General features: G+C 37.1%; 1 protein-coding gene across 1 annotated transcript in view; it reads left to right on the forward strand.

The window, feature by feature from the left end:
* Positions 1 to 5586, forward strand: part of LOC753090 (ras-related protein Rap-2c) — a 38291-nt gene extending 32705 nt beyond the window's left edge. Inside the window, exon 2 of the mRNA XM_011666396.2 lies at positions 785 to 5586. The gene's annotated coding sequence lies outside the window, so the exon portion shown is untranslated. The remainder of the gene's footprint in view (positions 1 to 784) is intronic.
* The last annotated feature ends 5973 nt before the right edge of the window (positions 5587 to 11559 follow it).

Raw genomic sequence — 11559 nt, forward strand, 5'->3', positions numbered from 1 at the left:
ATACATGAGTAGATTATGATATTTATTTGACTGAAGTCCCTGAGTGCAGAAATCTCCCTGTAAAGGATCACATACAAGTACAGTATTTACATGTAGCCTCTGTCCCAAGCACACACTTTTCTTTCCAGATGAAATATATCCATCCATTCAGCCTTGAATATAGACTATGTATGTAAACATATTGAGCCAGGCAGTATGATAAGAGGTCACAGACCAGGGAGACTGCATGATCTCAGGTCTATGTTTGGACAAAGATCATTAGGGTCAATTGATCTTATCATCCTTTGGGTGGAAGTCTGTGAACTTGACTGATAATGGTATCGTCAGGAAATGCTTTATTGATTACATCTGACTTTAATTAATGTTTTCTTATCATTTCCTGTCATAAAGAATCCTTAGAATTTGACAAATGTCCACCCTTATTATTTTTCAAATTCTTGAAGGTTTTATTACTTCCTTGTTTTAGGAAATGCTTAATATTAATTCTGCCTTTTACCCTTTACGATGTTCCATATTACATGTAGGTAAAGGATTTCAGTGCATTTTATAATCAATTTAGATTATTACATTGCATATATATTGTACGTAGAGAGCCAGAATGATGTTATATCTTTGTTCAATAACAGGACTTGATATCCTTCTCAATAATATATCAACAGATAATTTGTATTTTGATTCAAGAATAAGTTCCTTTTTATATACTGTCATTTGCATTCAATGAATAGCAAAACTTTGTGCATTTATTCACTGTCTCTTGTTTTTTCTCTTTTCTTGATTCTCTCAGTCTTCCAAAAGAGTCACACCCATGGATTTCCTGATGCAAACAAAATGCAACTCAAAAAACATCGAAGCCAAGAAAGATGCCATCATCATCACCATGGTAACATGCCAACCTCCGGTCAACATCCTCCACCAGTCATCTCATCAGTCAATCCATCCATCCGTTTCAACCCTTCTGTCCATCCGTGAAACCATCACCCTTTGACGTCCAAGAAGGATGCAAGATGCAGCGGGTCGTGAATGATCATGACGATTGTGAGTGGCGAGTATTCCTGGGGACGCTGGGGGATTTGAGAGATTGTGATCAATTCTTAGACATGTTCCTCCACTCAGGATCTCAGGGGTGCAGGATGAGAGATGTGGCACCGGTCTGAAGAGGCGATGATCGGATAGTGGCCTCTCGTAGCTTGTGGACATCATGTGACCATTGAGGCAGGCAGCGAAGAAAGCAATGGACGGAAAGCCTTATGGAAATGAATTGTGGGGTGTGTGAACTAATACTTAGCATTTTGAAACTATATCAAATGTATTTAATCTAGACAAAAAACAAAGACAACATAATGTGATGATTATTAGAAGATGGAGAGCTGCATTTGTAACTCATTAATCCAAAATGGCAGGAAGAATCCTATGACCCCCATTAAATGTTGTACAATATCTCTCTAGATCGATGAAGAGAGACAAAATAATGAATCATGCTTGGAAATTTGGAAACTGGAAAACGGATTTATTGCAAATAAAAAATGTTATCTCGAGGATGAAAGATTGGTTTATTTTAATGGATACAGGTTTAATTTAAATGCAATGAATCTCTATAATATACAAGTAAATTGCAGTTTTCATAATACGAATAACTTGGCTGGATTCAGCGCTAGATTCAACTGCACAGTGATTACTCAACGATTGCCAAACTCTTTGTATGTCACCTCTCTCTCTCTCTCTATAATGCATACTGCATGGATCAAACGGTGCACTCGCTCTCTACACTGAAAGCATTGTTTACATCCAAGGGCACTTTTTGCAAGAAAGCTTTCATTTTTTTTAATTATTGATGTCTGGAAATGTTTTTTTCGGAATCAGAATGCATCAACCACCCAGTAAAAAGAAATGCTGCTTTCCGTGTGCTTTTTCCTCTGAGGATAAATACAAGCAACTCAACAACATTCGCTAGCAGGATATATATGCCTTGGAATCCGTCATCGCTATAATCATCAGGATATTGTCAGCATCGCTTTCAAGATGTCTTCGATTTTAAGTTTTTGTTTTTTTGCTGAACATTCTTTTTTATAAACATGCTGAAGTGTGGGTCTTTGCATGTGTATTTCTCTCATTGTCTTGTTTGTTATCGGCTTTTATGTGTTTTTACTTTTTTATGTTTTTATGTTGCTGTATGTGTGTGTGTCGATATGTTTTTGTTTTGGCACTTGTATAATATTTTATGAAAGAGCCCTATTGTAATTCTCTCTTTGATATGTGTATGATGCAGCACAGACCATGTCAAGGCATTTCTATGATTTCTAGTAAGATCAATCTTATCCTGTAAAGCTTGAAACTTTCATGAATTTTTAAAACTGTCGCAAATTGCGCAAGTTTAGATTGATTTCAATTGTGATTTTATTATTTTGCCGCATGAATCTTAGCCAATCGCAAAATTCGCAAAGATGTCATGCACCTGAATGTTTCTGGCTTTACAATTACGGTAATATCTCTTAAGAAGTCAAGAATCAATCAATCTTAAGATTGTAAGGTAATTATGGAGTAAATATGGCTTCCCCTGTATTTTTACTTTTTTTCATTTTGTAAATGTCAATTTTATAATCCTATAATATCACTAATGCTAAACCTGTCCCAATTTTCTTCAGGACTGTCCTTTTCCTAACCTCTATCCATTAATGATGGAAATGTGTGTGTTCAATCTACCAGGGTTTTGATGGACGGATATTAATTTTTAGAGCTCCAAGGGAGAGGCAACGTCGTGACGCCATTAAAAATGCAACCCCCAATAACGCTCTCCAATGGGCCAGCAAAGATGGACGATGAAATATGAACAAGAAGTTTTGTTTCATTTATCAATACCTAGTCAACCATGTAATACCCTATGATTGGTACGAGACAAAAGGTTTGACGGTGTCTTTGTTTGAAGGTATTCTTCACATCTTGTCTCTTTGTCTTGGGAAATGCTGTGTCCTTGTAAAAGATCTCATTAGTGCAGTAATTCATGGCTGAATAGAACTCAATGTCACCATGTATTGTTGTGGATCCCTCGCTCCTTTTCATTCAAGTCATATCATTATCTAGTGCTCATTGCGGAAGCTAATAGTCAGGTGGCAAAATTGGGTAGTTTGATTGGTTGCAAGAAATAGTGATAGTGTAACATATAAAATTCAGGCTTAATTCATTCTAGTATTAAACCATGATAATTAGAACTGTTGTGGGTAACTGGGTGGAAAGGGGCAATTTTATACCGAATTAAAAAAAAAAATCTTCTTTAAAATGTTCATGTAGGTAGATCAATTTAAAGTTCATTATGAATTTATATTTTCATAAACCAGGTCTTGTGTGTATGTACAAAATATATGCACGCGTCTGAGGGTAAACACACACATTGTACGTTGAGGGCCAAAAGGGCATTCAAACTTTGTTAAAGCAGATAGGATTTATACAGCCATTTTGACTCTAAAACAGAGGAAACACTTCTTCTGGTGGATTAGCAATATGGCATTATATTTCAGTTGACAGAGAAAGGATTTAAAATTTAACGAGTCGGATATGAGATCCATTGTAGGTTACAGCTGTCTTTTTATCCCTGTATTGAACGAAAAGGATTTAACCTCAAACCCCCAATGATATGAACAGAAAATTGAAAAGATTGGATTTTCTCTCCAAAGCCATGCTGATATGAACAGAATATAGGATTATTGTATTGATGGTGAGATAGATTGACTCTGTATGTCACTCGTATTCATCAATCTATCAACAACTGATCATTGCCTGGCTGAAGGGGTTTCCAAGGCAACTAAAGAATGGGTTCTTTTCCTTGGATGTTAATTTACCCCTGATTTGATTAGATAAATCAAAATGTAGAATCTTGTTCCCCCAAATTTTTGCAAGAAAGTTATGAATAATTCAAATTTTAACAATATGTGTTTTCTTTGTTTGGAGCCAGAAGGGTGTTAATTGTGTGTTTAAAATAAATACCCTTCTCCCTCTGGGCAGCCTTAACTACACACTTAATTTCAGAATATCTTCCTAAACTCACCTGCTATTCTTTCAGACATAAAAGTTTTAAATTGGTTTATTTGAGTAGGGTTGGATAACTCTGGCAACAAGATTTACATTTCCAGGGCTCCTGCCAGACTGGTTATTAACTTGCATTATCGCTGCAAAATTTGTGAAATCTGGAATACCGTAATCCTGCTTTAGAATTATAAGAAGTAGTATTGGCGTACCTGACCTAGATGTACCTGTTTACTGGTTATGAATGTTTTGTCCCTGCGTGCAGGTGTTTTTTACCTTCTCCACTTGTTTTTTTTTTTTTGGGGGGGGTTTATTTTTCAGTCATTGATCAAATACATTTAATGTAATAGCAGGAAATAGTGTTGTTTTTAACAATATCTTGTTTTATTAAAATCGAAAGTGTGTCACGCAGCTGAGAGGGGCTTAGTTGTGAATACAAGAGGGACAAAATACTGAAACTGTAAAAAAGGCTGCCAGTATATGCCATGAATTATTGAAGTGTTAGCATTCTATTTTAGTTCCTACACCTGTACATCTAGATCAATGCAGAACCTTTCCGTCCATTATTGTACTACATACGTCATGGGTAGTCTCAGTGGTCTGTGATTCAAAGAGCTCAGTTTTCAGATTAAGTCTATTATTGTCTTGATGGCTGTGATAAGTATTCAGTGTATACTACGTGGGTAAAATATCAAGGTTTTCTTGAATTTCTTCAGAAAATGCATCAAAAGCAAGCTCACCAGCTCCCTTTAAATATACTTTAATGTTGAACACGAATTGTGAAATGAATCTATGATGGCCTGAGGGCAAACTGTCGTGCAACGTATCGCAAATTAAATTAACTTGATGGAAATTGCTTTCCGGGTAATTTACACAAAATGAACGAATGTAAAGAGTAAAGGTAGAAAGTAGAATGTAGGTCCAGTGACTGAAAATTTACATATTGCAGGTAACATTGAGCTCAACACGTTAAGTATATTTGTATTCTAAGAAGTATATCAGTGGTATTAGAAGCCTCATAATTATATAGGGCATGCATATATGATGAGGAGTATACGTCAAAGCTGGCGGCCTTGTTTCTCACCTGAACCTACGACAGCCTGTAGCATGGTATTTCTTGCCAGATTTACGTTCTAAAAAGCCTCACAGGAAATCTCTGGATTTCTTTTTAAAATGTCAGAATAGATCAGGGTGTTGATGACATCTGAGATTGAACGGAATAACCTAACTCTGTGCCTGGTTCATGTAGACGCTCAAAGTACATGTTATAGATAGTATAAACTAATAGGGATCCCAACTTCTCCTGAGAGACAATTAAAATGATATGAGTTTTAAATGGTATGACTTGAAGCAGATATTCTGAATATACAGTACAAGTATAACATGGAATAGAATGTTTACTTGTCCTTTTAATAGGGATGAAATGTTTGATACCTTTTGCTACCAAGCAGCGCAGTAATAAAAAGCAAAATAAAGACATAATTACTATCATTTGCAGCCTCCTAGGCATGTAAACAGTGAATTGATAAATACCTAACGGTAGTTGGAAATATATTTAACATTACTACTATGAAAGCGCCATATTAATCAGTGGTCGATTAGGACAGGAGATATTCCTAATTTCAGTGAAATAATCACTCAAGTCATTTCTCTAGGCTAGAAAATGCCTCGATATCCCATACTAGAACATTCATGGAGTAGGGTGTTGACTGCATTCTCCTAGCAGACGACATTCAGACCATGGTCAGTCCCATTCTATCCAGGGGGTCATCCATTCGTCCATCCATCCATTGCAAGAGATAGGAACTGATTCGCAGCTGGCCAAGCGATGAAAGATTTAATTAAACTAATCAAGAGGTTATCTCACAAGCTTCCCTGTCCACTCTAATGTGTCACTTGCTCCAGGAAGCGTCATTAATTTTCACGAAACGGAACGAGAGATCGCGGGCGGGAGTGTCGCGTAGCGCCTCCGCTTGCCTGCCTCAGAGGCCACGGTCTTGGTCAAGTGGCTTGGTAGTCTCACCTCCAGACTAACCGCAACATTGCATAATTTGTAGCAGAGATGATTAAAATGGTGAATTAATTTGTTACCCCCATATAAATCGGAATCAAGTTGCTTTCTGATTCAGCTATTTCCGAAACAAGAGTGTATTGCTTCTTTTTAGTCTGTAATGTCTTTATTTTCTTTGAACATGAATTTTCAATGGTTTTTCTTAAAAGTTACCCAGCCTATATTTTATTCAATGGTTTAATGCCATCTAGCTTATCATTGAACTTCTAATTGACAGTAAGTTACACTGTAACTCATGAAAATGACACTGAAGTAATACAGCAAAACATACAGAAGTAGGCATACAGTAGGCTGACTCGTATTCACACTTGGGATTTGTTGCTTGTTTTTGTATTCATAAACAGGATAGGTCTATGTGAAATTAAAGTCAGCTGTCATGTGCATACATATTACATTGGATCTACATATCATTGCTATTATCAACTGCAAATGATTGTATGCTGATTGCATATTAAGAGAATATCTTTTGAAAGGCAGGGCTATATTTCATCTATCAGGACTTGGGAGCCAGGAGGGCATTTAATAACTCTATGTCAGAGCAATAACGCCCTTCTATCTCTTGCTCAGCAGCTGAGGGATGTTGTGATATATTGGCAGTAGTTCAAGGCTGTGGTTTATCTCAGATCACATGTCAAGTTTCTGATCAGAATTATGCATTTGATCAGTCTCCAAGCAAGCCAGTTTCCTTGATGAGAAAAGATTGTGGGTATTTTATTGAGGTCAACTAATGGGTTGTTTTGTGTTGATCATGGCCTGTGATAAGTAGAGCTTCCCATACTAGCCTTGGTGCTGTTCAGACTGTAGGGAATGCATATGAAAATCGTATAAGGCCATGTAAAATTGATTTCATGTTGATCGTCCCCGCCCGCTTCCTTTTTGGGGGCCGCCTCCTATTTTTTGTTATTTGTTATTTTATTTTTATTTTTATTTTTTTTTTTTTTTTGATTTTTTTTTTTTTTGAAAGAAAAAAAACATGAAAAACACTGCTAAAATGGCTCTATTTCTGATTTAAAAAAAAAAAAAATTGTCGGCGGCCATCTTGAAAAAAAATAGCCTCGACTGTCGGGGAAAATGTACCGAGCGGCCATTTTGAGCGGCCATTTTGAAATATCAAATATCAAATAACATGGTACACCCTCCTCCTCTTTTTCAAAAAATCCGGACGATCAACATGTAATCAATTTTACATGGCCTAACGGAACGTTTTATAAGCATCATCGTATAGCGACAGGGGTGAACAGAGTAGAAAACAATATCATGGAAATACTATTCAAAGAACAGTTTTGAAGGGGTCAATTGACACGGCAGTTGGTTAATCATAAATTTGCACTCACGATATGAAGCCCCGCCCAGTTATACGATTATCATATGATACAGCGTTCAGTCTGGAGCCGGATGCTGGTTCGTTATTGAGTTTTAGTTCAACGCAATGCTCAAATAAGCGTTTCAATGTGCTACGTTTCTTTATACGACTATCGGACTATTAAAATGAAAAAATGCTTAATTTCATGTATAGCTATACGAAAATCGTCTAGCTACACGATAAATCCCGGTAGTGTGAACACAGGGCTAGTGTGTGGGCCAAGTCTACATGCTAGCTTGCTAGCTGACTGCATCAAGATCACATATCTTTGTTCAGTAATGCATTGCCATAGATGGCAGTTAACCTACATGTACATGCATCAGATGTTATGTATAAATGGGTGTGTTCGCCCAAACTTGGCATGATAGCAATGACTGTAACAAACTTGCCGTGTATGAATTAATGTAAACATGGCCTATTGATCTTGCAGACTTGATACAATAAAGGGAGAAGGCATGGATGTACTAGAGCACATATTTTTGAATTTCCTGTAAATATTTTAGGCCTACGTCATTAAGGATTCAATTGAGAATGTAAGCTGCTCGCTCATAAAGGATATTAATGTAGAATTTAAATATAAAATATGAAATATAGGCATTTGATACTCCTTCAAAGAGAGAGGAATGATAGCAAAGTTTAACAAAAAATTAAAACAAAGAAAGAAATTGCATGTATTTGTGTAATATAGATTGCATTGTTTACACTGATTCTATGTCCGGTGCTCCTCTCTGCATAAGTGAACTTATCTAGACAAAGAACATCAAATATTACAACTCCCTGTGTACATAGAGGCAATTAGATTGTTTTATACGGTCGAGCAAATTTAGGTTTCTAAATGAATTCAATTTGTATCACGTTTGAGGGGATATAACAATGAACCGATGGACCGTACAAGGGTAATATTCAAGGGGGCTGATTGCATGAACGCATGCATAAAATCAACATGATTGCTTCCAATCCATGCTAGCTCAATAGGCCTGTTTTCACTATCTCGCGATTGCCAAATAGCCTGCTATTTCTTATTTGGGAAATAATCCCGAAGTTACAAATCACGTCCTCATCAGCTCGAGATATTTTGCTCAGCATTCGCGCATAGTGCAAGTGTTCGGTCTGGTGAAAACGCACTGAACAAATAGCTGGATATTTTGCCAAATAGTGGGATATTTTGCAAACTATCCCAAGATATCTTGGGATGATAATCCTGACCAAATATCCTGCTAATTGCAACTTCGGGCTGATGAAGACGCAAATTAGCTGGATAGTTTGCGATCGGGATAGTTCAAATAAGGGGATATTTGGCAATCTCGAGCTAGTGAAAACAGGCCTCATGATACGAGTCATTCTGAGATGGATAGAGAGAGAGAGAGAGAGAGAGAGAGAGGGGGGGGATGTTGATACTGGTATTATTGCTACGATCCCTGGCGTACAAATTACACACACACTAGAGGGGACTCGTTTGATCGGCTCTGCAGACCCGGGTTTTAGGGGCTGCCCTCAGAGAGGAGATGGAAAGAAAATATGTGATGAGTAGCTGGCTAGCTAGCGAGATAGGAATTCCATACTCGCCTGCACTCTCAAATGGTAGCACTTGAATCCTAATACACGACTCTGTGTCATATTCACATTAAAGGGTAAATTAGGCGTTACGTTGACATAGTTTGAGCATCTGTTTGTTTTGGCTGGATGGGAGATGAGTGTAGTATAATATTTGCACTTCATCAAATAGATTGATAATGATATAATACTGATAATTTGTGTTAACAACAGTGATCATTTTAATAAATAATCACTTAATTTTTTTTTCTCATTATTATTGTTAATTGATCGTAAATACAGCCAGTTGAATTGTGATACATGGAAACTGAAAATGAGCATAAAATACATCAATGAACATCATTAATCATAACAAGACAGACTTAAGATGGTTAAGATCTACATAAGCCTGTATAATTATGAACAATGGCATATTAAATATTTAGATTAAACATGTAATTTATTGTATAATTGATTGTTGTAAAGCGCATAGAAAATCTATTATGCACTATATAAAAATGACTTTATTATTATTATTACAAGCTTTATTTAGAAACCATTGATGAAAGTAGGTCATAAAGTATCAAATAAATCAGTTAACTGGTTTCATATCCTAACCATATTTCATTTCATGTGGGGGTAGTATAGTAGGAGTGTCGTTTGAGAGGACACTGCACCTTTGTTGGGTACAAGATGCTATTTTCACAGGCATGTCATTTCTGCCCTGAATCCGCTAGTTTTGGCTATTCTCAACATTCTGCTTATCCTGCTCCTGATAAAGAAACATTGTGCACCAATACTATTAGAACAGTTGAACAAACAGGGTAGGTGGGTCATTTCAAGATATAAATATAGGAAATTTAAGAATTAAAGTTCATGAAGCTCTTACTCGAGGGATGAATGCACCCCTTTTCAGTCAATTCAAGGTACCAGGAAACTTGAAAGGTTCCTGAGGTCAAAACGAACACACCAAAAAATGAAATGAAAACAAAATCAAATGAAAATATTTTTCAAGTGAGTGCAAAATAACAGATGTACAGATCATTGCTTTGTAGGTTGGCTAGTGACTAGATACATTGTATCTTGTTTATTCTCTCCCATCTCCCTGAATTAGACTTAAAAAAGCAATGATGACGTGTCCCTTTAACTTTCACCAACTCATTGCCTCATACATGTAGGTTGGGTAGTACATTGTATCTTGTTTGTTTTGGAACAGACAAGGTGCTATGTCCATTGTTAGTCCCATTCAATACAATCTGTGTTGGCATACCCATAGGGCCTTGACCTGAAGTGCGAAGCCTCTGCCAGCTCTTTCATTTCGTCTCTGCCCTTCAGATAAATGTTTGTCACTGAAGGTGTCATCGTTTTGCCATGGAAATTAGCACTCGCCATGTTTCCCTTGTCCACCTAAAGTGGTTGGGGATTGATTTTGAAATGTTTAAATCTGTTATCTCTGATAGAGTTGTAAACAAACGTAAAGACAAGGTTAGGATTATTACTGCCCGTTATTTTTGTCCCTGAATTCAATTGATCAGACTCATCATATCATGACCTTAATCATATTATATTAATAAATTGTGATCAGACAATTCAGTTAACTCATTTGGTTAATTATTAGATTACATTGTTAAATCAACCACAATGTCACACATCAGTGGCAGATCATATAATCATATCTTTATGAGCTTGTTATGACATGTGGCAAAGTACACACAAGACTGATCAACGGGAAAAACCATAGGGCATTATGCCGGCCTACATTTTTTACAGGCTAAGAATAACATGGTATTGGGGACTATAGGACTTTGTGGATTGAAAGAGAGACAGTACAAGATGAGATGCAAACATAGGCCTACATGTGCATTTCAAATGTCAAGACACTTTCTGTCAAAAATGCCCAGCATCAAGACAAAATGGTTCGCATTTAGAACACAATTCTAGAGTGGTTCGCTTGCCACTTTCATGGTTGTCTTAGCCATTAACCTAGTAATGAGCGGAGACTATTCATGTATGTTAAGCCTTTATGTGTCTGTGTGTAGTTTGTGATGCTCCTTGCACCCACAGCGTGCATAATGTTTACCCATAGGAATACCCCTCTGTGAGGCCCATCCATAGATGCTTTGACAGTAGAGGGTTCACACTAGGCCGTATCTTCGGGAAATTGAAGATGGCTTTGAGAGCAGCGCTCTTGAAGATTCCCAAGTGCTTTCTAATTAAACATGCTTGTAGGAATGTGATCAAGGTTTGAGCAGGGTTTCATGTATGACAGTAAGCATGTTCTGGTGAGGGAAATGAGAAACTTAACCACAAATTTCTTGCTATCATCATACATCTTTTTCACTTTCAAGTTTGTCTCTTGAGCCACTTTCAGGTATTTGCTCATCTTCTCTCTGTCTCTCTATCTCTTCCTTCCTCTCTCTCTCTCTCTCTCTCTCTCTCTGTCTCTCTATCTCTTCCTTCCTCTCTCTCTCTCTCTCTCTCTCTCGCTCTCTCGCTCTCTCTCTCTCTCTCTCTCTCTCTCTTGCTTGCTTTCTTCCTCTCGCTCTCTACCTCTACCTCTCTCTCTCTCTCCGTA

This window comes from Strongylocentrotus purpuratus, unplaced genomic scaffold, assembly GCF_000002235.5.
Source record: "Strongylocentrotus purpuratus isolate Spur 01 unplaced genomic scaffold, Spur_5.0 spur5_scaffold_12, whole genome shotgun sequence".
Lineage (NCBI taxonomy): Eukaryota > Metazoa > Echinodermata > Echinoidea > Camarodonta > Strongylocentrotidae > Strongylocentrotus > Strongylocentrotus purpuratus.